This window comes from Hirundo rustica, chromosome 10 (genome assembly GCF_015227805.2).
Source record: "Hirundo rustica isolate bHirRus1 chromosome 10, bHirRus1.pri.v3, whole genome shotgun sequence".
In the NCBI taxonomy this organism is placed as follows: domain Eukaryota; kingdom Metazoa; phylum Chordata; class Aves; order Passeriformes; family Hirundinidae; genus Hirundo; species Hirundo rustica.
In genome coordinates, this window is record NC_053459.1 from 19,991,979 (window position 1) to 20,004,619 (window position 12,641).

Here is a 12,641-nt window from a genome sequence, read left to right on the forward strand (position 1 = left end):
TAGTTTCCATGATGTCCTTATAAAAATGGAAATGAGCACAAATATAAAACCTCGTGAACTTACTTGGTGCAAGTGCTGCAAAAGGAAACCTACTCGGGAATTAAGTTTACAAAAAGAAATGAAGAATTTCAGCAACGTTTCAAATTAAAAGAAAGGCCAATCCAGCAGCATATTTAGTTTGGGATGAAAACCGGGAGTTTTAGAGATTTGACTTAAAAAAAAACCCAAACAAACCAGCGTAGAATAAAATAAATCATAGAATAAAATCATGAAAAATTGCAGAAAAACAACCAACAAGACCTTCAATTTAACATTCTTAAAGAAGAGCCTGTCTTTATTGCCACTACGAGTTTTTCCTGTTCTGTGTAAAGAAGAGTTTGATCTTGGATAACCTGGACAGAAAAGAATTTTGACCTGATTGAATCAAGCCTTTCTAGTATGTACAAAAATCAAGATGTACTATTTAGTTCATAGGAAAATACAACAAGGATAAAAATACAGAAAAGCCAAAACTAACCAGCAAACATATCTATGCATGTACTGCAGAGCTCTGGCCAAAAATATTAACTCAGATTTAATTAACACATACTAATGCCTGTATCTGTCTCTGATTTTTCACAGGAAGCATTGCAGAATATAATTAATGTTCCAAAAATAGATGCAAGTTCAGAACACAATTATCTTGGAGAATTTAATTGGTGTTACTATTCTATGAAATACAGCAAAATGCCTTTTTTTTTTTTTTTTTTTTCCCAATAAGTTTAAGAATGAAAGACTCTCTTTCCAAATCTAATTATAGATATTTTAAAGGTGAGGCAAAACGAAGCAGAGATAATACCTGTATTGGAATAAAATATCCCTATTGGTGTATTCAGCTCTCAGTAATTATCAAAAGAGATGAACTCTCAATAAATGGTTAACAGAGTGAAAAAAAAAAAAAGCAAACTGAATATTCTTATGGTAGATGCTGTGTCGTAGCAATTTCACACATCCATCTCAATCTTGAGCCTGAAATTAGCGGGACAGATCCTTACAGCAGAGCTTGTTGCCACCAAGGTGAGTAGTGCAAACAGAACCAGAGGATGTCCCAGAGCCCTGCCTGCTTCTGCCCCAGTTGTGTCAGGGTGGGAGATTTGTGGGTACTCCACTCTGCCACCTTCTCCTGAGAAAATCATTGCACCCACGACTGTCAAGCCCTGGTCTTGCCAAGCCATACCCAACACTGGTGATAATTTATCCACAGCACTGTTCTCCATCCAACCAGTGAAATAACACACTGTTCTTTTCAGATCTCTCTAAAATGGTGTTTTGGCTTTAGTAATGAAGGAACAATGACTGCATTGGAATTTTCCTCCAGAAATTTCATAACCGTTCTTTTCTTCAAAATACTTCAAGTTACTGGAGTGCCTGTAAAATGGATTGTGCTTCAGAGATGAAAATGGAAATACAAGTATGGTGTAGGAATAGGAACACAAAGAAACATTCTATACTTCAATATCCAGATATTATTCCTGTAGTACCGTACCTGGTCTGTACAAATTTTTCTGAAATATTGGTATATTAAGAAAATTTCTTCTGCAGTTTCATATATAAAATAAAAGTGAGAAGTGGGTGGGTTCCTGATCATAAAGAGTTCTTTAGGCAAAGGCAAACAACACTCAGATTTTGAAAACATCCATCTTTTATGTTTAGATGTAAAGAATACATATTTTGTGTGGATGATTGACTATTAAATTGGGCATACAAGGATGCTTCATCATTTGATGCCTTGAAAAATCCTCTTTTCTAGCTCAATTAAAAATTATGTTGGTTGATAAAAGGACAATTTATCAAATTGTAGTGGCTCCTGCTGAACAGGTTGTCACACCAGATTATTTTAGAAAGGCCTCTGTCATTTGAGTCTATCAAAACCTCTGTGTCCACAACACACAGACAGAACATCTCAGTGAAATATGCTCATAATGCCATATGGATTCCAGAAATCAGCCTTTGCAATGCTGTGTGTAACGTTTGACACCAAAAATTCACATTCAGTTGACCTTGGGGTTGTATTTTGACTAGAACAGAGTTTGGCACACTGACATGAAAAGAGACAAGTCACCATCCTGAAAAGAAAATCAGGAAAAGCAGAAAAAGCAGTAAAGGTGTCCTCTTCATGTCCCTATTTCTGCTGAATGGAATTACCTTGAGACTTTCCAGATAATTTCAGCAGAGAGTAAAAACAACAAGCCGTCTTAAAAAAAAAAAAAAATAAAATTTATATATATATATATATATATATATATATATATATATATATATATATATATGAGAATCCCTGGGGGGGTTTTGGCTTATAAGCTCTTTGATTTATTAAAAGTTATACACATTTACTTGCAAAAAGTTCATATTACGGCTCCAGGTAAGCTGAGGTCAGGTTGCTCAGGAAGAAATTTGCACTTAAATGAACCTTTCAGCCTGATAAAGATGAAGCCATTCAGCATTGGCATTTCCCTAGTGGGTCTGGGATCAGCAGTGAGGGGAGAGGCAGTGCCACTTCCAGGTGCCAGGATTGCTCACTAAAGTGAAGGCAACTTTCCAAGCAGATACTTTCAGCAGAGGAAGAGAAAATACAACCTAATGACAAAATCCTGAGCAGACAAAATAACATCCCGCAGGCTGTAGCAAGACCTAAGTATCCAAACCTCACCTAAATAAAGGCACAAAAGAGCAGAGAGGAAAACCCCAAATTCTTCACGTAGGGACTGAATAACTAGCACCATGAATTCACAAAGGACAGCTTGTGCTATGATAACAGCTTCAAAAATAACTTTGCTTTCAGGAGAGGCATGAAGAAGATTGAGAGGAAAGGGAGAGTGGGCACAGAAGGACAAAAGTATATAATGTACTAAGCCAGAAATCTCAAAACTAACCTCTGACCAATATATTGTCTTCAGAAAATTCTAAGAATCTCTTTAAATGCCTATTTGTTTCCTTTTTTGGTTGCTTAGTTCAATAGACAGAGTATTGTGTGCCAGATAAAACTGTCTCCCACATATCCCTCCTGTCAGATAAGAAGAGAAAAGGAAACACATGAAAAAGGAACTGCAGCATAAAGTATGGTTTAAAAAACTAGGAAAACAGGCTTTATAACACCAATGAAGCTGAGATTAAGGAAAAATTCAATATTGCCTGAAAGATCAGATCTTTATTGACCATTTGACAAGCTGTGATACCAAGAGAGGTCCCAAAACACTTCTCTGGGATGGTGGCTGCTCTTCTCTTTGTTGGGCAGGGGGTGATCCTGGATCACAGTGAGCTGAAGCATTTTGTGTGTGCTCGCAGTGCAGGCCCAGGGCAGGGTGAGGGACACACCCTGGACTCCCACCCCACAGCACTTTTCAGGGACATTCTGCACACTTTTTACTAAAGCCGATGACAATTAGGAGTTCCCAGTGAACCACAATTGTTTATGCAATCATAGCACACCTATGAATGGTATCTCAGATACCATGTTTTTCCTCAAAAACCTGAAGTCTCATTCCATCATTTGCACCTCAAAAAAAGGCACAGAGTACCCAGCTCGTTTTCACAGTAGCTCAGTGGAATCACCCAAATTGTACCAGTATTTTTGTCCAATAATTTACCAGCTCCACATTCAGACCTAAGCTCCCCAGTAATATTGTAACATGATATAAACCAATGCTGTATCCCATATCACAACTGAGCACAAACAAAGCTTAAAAATACTGTATTACTCTGAATACAGTCTCTCATGACACTGTTGGAAGGAAAACATAGGTGAAAGGGCAGCACTCTTTGTTGTAAATTATCTGATCACAGGTGCCCTATGAATGGGGGAGCTGTAGGTATTTGTTACACCTGAGAACAGTGAGAAAAAAGCTGTACAGTGCCTCACATCCTCTCTTACCACCAGTCACTAACAACAGATGCCACTCTGACAATGGGCTGGCTGAAGCTGGGACACTGAACCTCATTATCACACAGAAGTCTCCTGAATTACCTTCAAGATGTGCACGAGGAGTCACAGAGCACACTGGTAATTATTTGTGCCCCAGCAGCAAGGTGTGTTTTACAAGGGACACTCAAGAGCTCAAGTGGAATACCTGAAAGGACTTGTTTTGATGTGTTGCCAGTTTAGTTGAATTTAAGAACACATACAGGTAAAGAAAAAAAGGTTCAGTTATCCTATGGGGATTTTATTCTACGCTGTGAGAAGATGTGTAATTGGATTCTTGCAACGCCCGACTACACTTCTGGATTTTCTAATTTAGGTTTGATTACCTGATGATTAATAAAATTTCAAATTTTAGTTCTGATCTCCCTCCATAGTTTGCAAGTAGGAACAATTTCCATGACTGCAGAAGAACCTCAGCTCCTCCTGAGGAGGGGCAATCACTCTGCAGTAGGGAAGAAACGCTGCTCACACCCTGCAGTGAAAGCAGCTGTGTCAGGCTCACAATCCTCACTGTTCATAACCTCCCTCTAGTCTGTCAAAGGGATAGACTGCTCACAGCTCTAAAAAATGCCTCTAGTTTCATTCATGCTCCTCCCTGCACCCTGGAGATGCTCAGGAGATACAAACCTTTCCCTGACAATGGTTCCTATCACAATTGTCCCACCCTGTCACCTAAATGAGGACCTAGAGGGAAGCACCTGCAGCCCTGCACCAGAGGAGCCACAGCCTTCAGAGAAGGAAATCCCTGCTCTAAGGAGCAGCCTTTGGGGCACCCTCACCCACCACCACGCCAGGAAAATGAAAAACTAGTCCAACAGCAGACAGCTGAGAAACCAGGCTAAGATAACTTACGACACCAACCACCACACAACACTCATTAAATTCACACAGCTAAGGCTGGCTTGGGAGCACCAAAGGATTTAATGTGCAGCAAAGGACATATTCCAACCATAAATACATAAGACAGATGAAAAGAGGACAATCCAGTTAAGGTAGGATGTACAGAGTGCTGGAGAAAAGTTGGTAAGAAAAAAACTGAATGAGCTTCCAGCAAAATTTGAAAGGGGAAGCAGTAGACAGGGACTAGGCAAGAGAAACACTGTGAAATAATGATTAATATCAAGGCCTCAAATCAGTAAGAATGGTTCAAGGAAGCATAAAATTCAAACAGATAAATTCATCTGATTTTTGGTCCTCAGTCTGCACGAATCATGGAAAACAACATAAATCTGACATGGAGGGAAGCAGTTGTACTCCATTACTTTAGAAGGAAGACTGGAGGCAAGTCACTGCCCTTTCTATCATCTATCCAGTAGTTCCCCATTGTTAACAATGTAAAAAAGGCAGCACTTTACTGGACTAGATGACAAAAAAGAATGTAAATTTTCAGCAGGATAAGAAAGCACTGGAAAGGCTGGATGAAATACAGGGAGTCAATATGGTTCAGCTTTGTTAAAGAATGTACTGGACAGAGCTGAAAATATCCTTACAATCAAATGTTGCTCTAGTGAACTATGCTGTTTTCACAATTGCAAATAATTTAGGCACTGGAATGTGAAGTGTGAAATGCCTGCTCATCACCATCTATCAAAGCCTCTTCCCTTGTCCCCCAGAGCCTGGCTGCAAGGCTCAGTGCAAACTTTACCTCCAAGCCAAAGTCAAGGGAAAAGCAAGTTCCAGCTGTAATGTAAAGAAGAGCAGGAGATAATTTCTTCTTTAAAATAAGCACTGCTTCATGCTGGCTGCTGTGGCTTTGTTTTAAAAGCAACAAGCTTTTGGACATTACCAAAGGTAATTTTCTAGTTTATTTGTGTTATTTTTTCCCTCATAATATTTACAAAGCTCTTGCAGTGGGTTGCCAGAGTTCTACCTGTGCCACTGAGGTACCAAGAGAGATTTGAAACATGAAGGATGGGAATGGAGCATGACTGAGATCTTACTTTATGCCAGGGGTAGCTGCTGTGGAAGAAGCATGTTGCAAAGAATGATCTCCTCAATTTACCAACTGTCAAAGTATCTGCAAAGGAACACAGAGATGAACATCCAGCAACATCCCTGAAATTTGCGATGTTTGGAATCGCAATCAAAATTAGCGAAAAACAATAAAGCAGAAGCATGAAAGGCAAATCCTCACTAGCATGTTGCCTCTTTCAGAAGACTGGTTCTCATTATGTTGAGCCTTCTGTTCTCAAATTCAGAACCTGAAAAAGCTATTTCGTGTACAAAGAAAGAAAAGGGGACTGTGTTTTCCGGCTTAAAGATGATGAATGCATCATTTGCTGTTAGGGGTAATGAGGATTTCAGTTGATTTTGGCCCCTGTAGGATTTTCTGAGCTTTGCCAAAACGAACAAACAGCAATCTATATTAATGAACAGCTCCAAAGGCTTGGATAAGATGCATAACTCACATCCATGTGGAATGGTACCACCATAAATCGTACGTGTTGTGTGTAACAGATTTAGGCAGCAAACAGATGTGCCCTAATGCAATTTCAGCTCTGTCTGTACCATAATTCTGCAGGAAAAATCCGGATGCCTTTGGCTGAAGGACAGATTGCTGCACCTCCACCTCCTAAAGTCACTGTAGCACACACCCTCCCCATCCCCAGTGTGGCGGCAGCTTTCCTGAGCAAGGGGAGAGATGCAGGGAGAGCACAGACTGCCTTTGGCTTTGGAAAGCTCAGCATGGGCAGTGCCCTGCACAGGGTCTTTGAAGGCACCCAGGCCATCCCATGGAAGGTTTTTCCCAGTGGAAAGCAGACCATCCCTTCTGCTGTAGCATTTCTGTCACAGCTGGAGAGTTTCAGGTGATGCAGCCAGAGCTCTGTGGCAGAAAGCACATGTGAAACACCTTGCAAAGGACAAAACCCACTCTGCAAGACAAGCCCATGGCTAGACGTGCCTTAAAGTGCCTTTCATGGGAGCTGGTGAATGTAAAAGGCATTGATATTACCTGTGCACACACAAAAGAATACCCTCATGAAACAGCAGCACCGCCCAGACAAACCAGGAGCCAACAGGGGCTGTGGCTGTTTTCAACAGAGCAGAGAGAGCCTGCTTGGAAAGGATGGAGCCAAGGACCCGAGGAGAGGAGACAGCCAAGGACACTGGAAAATGCAGCAGCTGGAATGTGGCCCAAAGCAAACTTCCATGAGATGATGATTTCCAGCATAATCACCAGCTGAAGGATGAACGATGAGCAGAGCCCCACCTCCTCCCGCGCTCAGAGGAGCACTTTGCAGGAGCGTTACCCCCAGTGGTTAGCAGCTGGGGTAACACCCGAGCACCAAGGCTCAGCACTAACCTTTACAACTAAAACAGTCCTGTAGGCACTGCCTTTTATGCTGATAGCAGGGTTTAAGAGCGGGTATGAAATACAAATGTACAAAATGTCCTTGCAAGACACTGCAACTTCCCAAATCCCATCCTCCTGCATGCTAGAGAGCAGCTCCTTCAGCCTGCAAACACCTCATGCACCTTTCATCTGATCCTCCCCTGGGTATTCCATGTTCAGAACTGAATCCTACCAAGTGGGATGAGATCAGTCACCTGAGGAAGGGCAGCTGTATGCCTAGAAGAGCAAAAGGAGACTTAAAACTATTTCAAATTGCCTTTTAAAGCAGATTTTAAATTGATTTAAAACAGATTTTTAAAAGGGCAAATAAAACTATTATCCAAACAAACAGCATCTTCCCCAATGAGAGGGAGGCAGAATCCTGACGTAGTGATAGCTCTGCATGCACATTGCTCTTGAACTGAGTCCTTGCATGACAGGCAACCAAATAACTGGAAGCAAATCAAGTCCAGAATATTCCTCTTTATTTTTCTTTAAAGACACTAATTTTGCATAGTACCATGAGAAAAAATTATGCCCCACTGCTGTCACCTTATTTTCACGTGATCAACTGGAGTTGTTTTTATTCTGGGGAGGGGAACAGAAGGAGAAGGAGGTGGCTGATGGGTTAGTAATTTACAGACCCATAATTCTTTTATACTGCAAGTATGTTCCATTTGTTCTGAAAATATGTAATGATCTAAAATGGGGACAATTTTAATGAATTGGATTCATAATATTTCATATCTTGCTGCCAGACTCTTAGTCAATCAAACTAATGTTATAAAGGAACAGCCAACAGCCAATTTTGACATCCTTTAAGCAGGTCAGTTATAAGCCAATTAGCTCTACCTACTTAGTCTCTAAGGTCTGAATAAAATATAGCCCATTTTGATTAGAAGCGCTACTTCCACCAGCGTGCACATGCCTTAAAATAGACTGCAAAAATACTGAGAGCCCCGTGGAATTGTTAGAGGAAGTCTCGATCCTACTGAAGTCAATTACTGCAATACAATTTCTCCTGACTTCTCACAGATTATGGGAGCTCCCAGATTCACACAGTGTCAGTCCAGTTTTATTGGACAGCAGAAAAACTAAAGGCTGCATTCACCAGAGCCCTTCCATCTGCTGAATACAACTTTTCTGCAACATAAGACAAATTGAAAGCATCGGTCCTGAACTACAACAAAATTCCTGGTGAACTAACTTCAGCAAAAGGAAGTCAATCAGAATTGCATATATATGCACTTCACATTAGTTATTCCTGTTTATTTTAACAAAACTTTGACGTTTTTAATAACTGTCAGATCCTCCTCAACGGGTTTGACAAGAAATGCAGTTACTAAAACTGGGTTAAATAAGACTCATCAAATTATTTCAAGAATGAACTTTACATTAACACAAACTTTTACATTTTATTTTATTAACTAACAATTTTTTTTTCTTATTAATCATGTAGTGCTTAATAGCTGAGAAACATGTGGTTATTTCTTTCCTGAAGAATATCCTGATTTACATTGCTTAAAAAAATGTGTGGATTTTGTCACTATTTGTCCCGCTCTCCAATAAAATATAACAACTTTCTTTGGAACAATACTGATGGCATGCTAGAAGATTCTTGTTTTACGTGTAATCACAAAATGCCTTGCAAAAATATCCCTGTCATTCACTGCATTATGTACTTCATGTAGTAATTCTCATTAAAAAATAAAAACAACACCCCCACAACCAGAAAAAACAAACAACAAAAAACACCACAAAAACCAACAACAAAAAAACCCCAAACAAACAAGAAACCCACCCCATCAATACCTAAAATCTCCAGCAGCATAGAGAGTTTGGCCTAATTTGTTGGAAAACCTATTAACTGGGCAGGATCCTTTAGAGACCAAATTGCATCTGAAATCTTACTTACACCTTGCTATTATTTGAATACACCAAAAAAGACTTTACATGTAATGTACAAGAAGTAAGTCAGGTTTTTGTTTGTTTTCTTTGCTCCTGCAAGAGCCAAATCCACAAATAACAGAACTTTTTGAAACCACACCAGCAGCAAATCCATCCTACTGTGTTTCACCATGTTGTTACTGTAATCATATAGTCAGTGAAAAATTTAGGAGGAAAGGGGTAAACAAAAAAAAGGGGGGAAAAAGGAAATAAAGAGAAAGATGTATGGGTAATAATCCAAGGGCACAAGAAGCAGTAAGCCCAGGATTCATCTAGAACTGCCAAAAAAGCACATTATGAGAAGCTAGAGGGGCCTGACACCCAGCTATTGGGAATGGCACAAGCCATATGAAGCCAGATGGATTCCAGCCAGGTTGGCCTGGCCAAATGCACAAAGACATAACGTGAGTTTGCATCCAACCTAAGAGGATTTCGTTGACAGGAGCTGGAATTAAGATCACACAAAACAGCAGAAATGCAATACAGAGGGTTGTAAAATTTACTCTTACTTAGGAATGTAAAATTTACTCATACTTAGGAATGTAAATAAGCCCTACTAGAGTAATTTAAAATAAAGATGCAACTCTTTCTTACATTAAAGAAATACTAAAACTCCTTACCAAGGAACAAAAATACAACTTTCTTCATTTAATGGTTAATTATACTGCACCTAATTATTAAAATTCTTGATGACTGATGCAGTAGAAACAATTGTATCTTCCTTCTGGAAATAAAAATCTGTCATAAACACTTTCTGTAAAACACTACTTTTTAAATTTCAGATGATTTCCTGTCCTAAGTCCATTACACTTCTGAATTTCCAATGAGCTATAATTAGAATTGAAGTAGGTCTTGATTTTCTTATTAAACATCATAAGCAATTTAAAAGAAAGGGTCATAAATTTAAATATGCAGGAACCAGGAAACTGCATTTAACCTATTTCACAAAACATAGTATTAAATCAAGTAATGTAATTTTAAGAAAAAAAAATTCTAATCATTTTACGGTATAAATCAATTTTTTTACTGAAGCTGGGAAAAGTCTGAGCTATTCTTGAAAATGAACCAAGGGAGCAAAGGGAATGTCAGCTACAGGAGGGCATATATGTAATTTGTAGTCCAAGGTGCTTGTACTCTAATGGGTACATAATAGGTGGAATGGCTGGAAGTTGTTCACACAGGAATGATCATTATTTCCATCCCAGAAGGACTTGCTTCAGAAACTTATCCCACCTGTCTACACCAGCACCTTTGGTCTACAGCACTTATTTACCCCCAAGATAAAACTAAAGTCACTTGCAAGCCATCTATATGGATATGAATGTATAAATATTCAAATTCTTCTTCCCTGCTATGGAAATTTCAGAAATGTATGCACTGGGTTTTTTTCTTAGCAAGAGAATATTTGACGTATCATAAATTGCTTTTTATTAGTGTCTGAGCAAAGGATCTGTGGAGAGGGATACTTAATACAGGTGTCCTTTTTTTCCAAGAGGTTATTCATTAAAGAGAAGTAAGTGAAACCTAAATGTTTGTGCATTTTTCATTGAAGAATCTTTCATAAGCCGTTGTTTCCTTTTTCTTATGAACAGCTGTCACAGCATCACTTCATTAAATAATCAGCTTTTCTCTACTCACATACAATCAACAGACGTTGTAATTGCTGGTTATTGGGCTCATATGGAAAAAATAATTGTGGAATCAGAGACATGGCTTAAAAGGAAGTATTTCACATGAAAGCAAAGTGACATAACATTCAAAATTTGATGCTTCAAATTAGATATCCAGTCCCCTTACCTATGAGTTTTTTATGTAAATGTTTAAGTGAACAGCACTAATCAGTATAAAATTAAACATCCTTAGTATTTGCAGAACTGGGGTTGTGTTCTATTGCTACATAACTCCATAAATTACTTGCTTTTTGACAGTCCTTAAGTCACTTATTTTAGTATCTGAATGTAGCTACAGGCTCATAAATTTGAAAGTGTGATAATAGATGACCTAAGGCCAGACAGTGAATCAATGTCTAAGTCAGAAGAGGAAACCAGGAATCCCAAGACAAGGTGACACTGCTCAGTGTAGAGAAAAAATTATTTCATTTGCAGCCCATGCAAATATAAAGCAATTATGCTCCCCAAACTGGAATTCTCTCCCTGAGATAATCTTAAACACATTGTGTATTCCTTTACCATCATTCTTAGAGAGGGAGGTGTGGAAGGATTAAAAGCACAAAAAGCCAAACCTGAAACTCAAAGCATTCTTCACTAGGATTGAATCACTGATTACCTGCACTGCTCTTGCCTTGGTCCTAATTACATTGTAAATAAAGCCATATACAGGATCAGATGAATTACTTAAACAGTTTAATCACCCTGAAAAATGCATATAAGTAAAAAGGCTATAGGAAGTCAACAAAGTGGCTTTGTAATTAATGCAGAAAGTTAAAGCTATACCAAAATAACCTCCCACATGGAAAATTTCTCATTTAGAATAAATGTGATGCAAAATTTTGGGGGTGTCAAGGTGAAGGCAGGTTATGAAATATTCTTTACTTTTATGAACAGCAGAGAAGATTTTTTAAAGAGTTCAGTCCCTCTTTCCCCACCAATGCTACAATTACTCCCCCAGAAAGCATAAATAGGACTAGGAAACCAGAGAACTGGGAAGTACATGGAAGGAAATGTAATAATAACTCCAAGGACACTTAAACCTACCCACATGAGAAATTTGTCGAAGGTTCAGTGGGTTTCCACATGCTTCAGTTTCAATGAACATTCTCTTTGAATAGAGGAAAAAGCCTTCAGAAAATTTGCAGCCAGATTAACAGGAGCTGCTTCTTGCTTTTCAGACAGAATAGCAAGTCACTCCAAGAACATTAAAGCTGCTGTGGCTCATTGCCATCAGCTGGAGCAATGTGAGCTGTGAAGTGATAAAACCTGGCCACTGCCTGAGCCTGAGATATGAACTTCCATGAGAATTTGGCCACCGTTTCTGTGGTGAGATGTGGAAAAAAAAAAATCTGCTTCTGAATATTCCAAATGTTTCTAGCCTCCTTTGGGTCTGAAATTGCTCATTCACATGTTAGACCTGTGACCCTACAGCTGGCACCTGTGATTCCTGACAGCATCTGGTGCACCCACTACCAGGAAACATTTCTGGATGTGGAAATGAATGAGACTTAAGATGCCAAAAGACCCTTTCTGGCATTCAAAGAACATCTCAAATAAGTGGAACAGCAGCGATTTTTACGTAATGCTGAAACATCATTTCTTTTTTGCGTGCTACATTATGCATTTCCTTTGGTATCTGGTAATAGCTAGAGACTGGTAAGCAAACTAAATACCAAGTATTTACAGAATTCAGTAGACTTCTGATAAATCCCGGGAGAGACGTGGAAAATAA

At 39.0% G+C, this 12,641-nt stretch overlaps 1 long non-coding RNA gene across 3 annotated transcripts in view; it reads right to left on the bottom strand.

Annotated features, from left to right (window-relative positions):
* The window catches only part of LOC120757157 (uncharacterized), a 37,429-nt gene extending 25,342 nt beyond the window's left edge, over nt 1–12,087 (bottom strand). For 2 of the 3 annotated variants that reach the window (XR_005702397.2, XR_005702396.2), the window contains exon 1: nt 11,954–12,080. This is a non-coding gene — a long non-coding RNA (uncharacterized LOC120757157). Of the gene's footprint in view, nt 1–11,953 lie in introns of all 3 variants that reach the window. The other variant, XR_005702395.2, reaches the window with a different exon arrangement.
* Between the last annotated feature and the right edge of the window lie 554 nt (nt 12,088–12,641).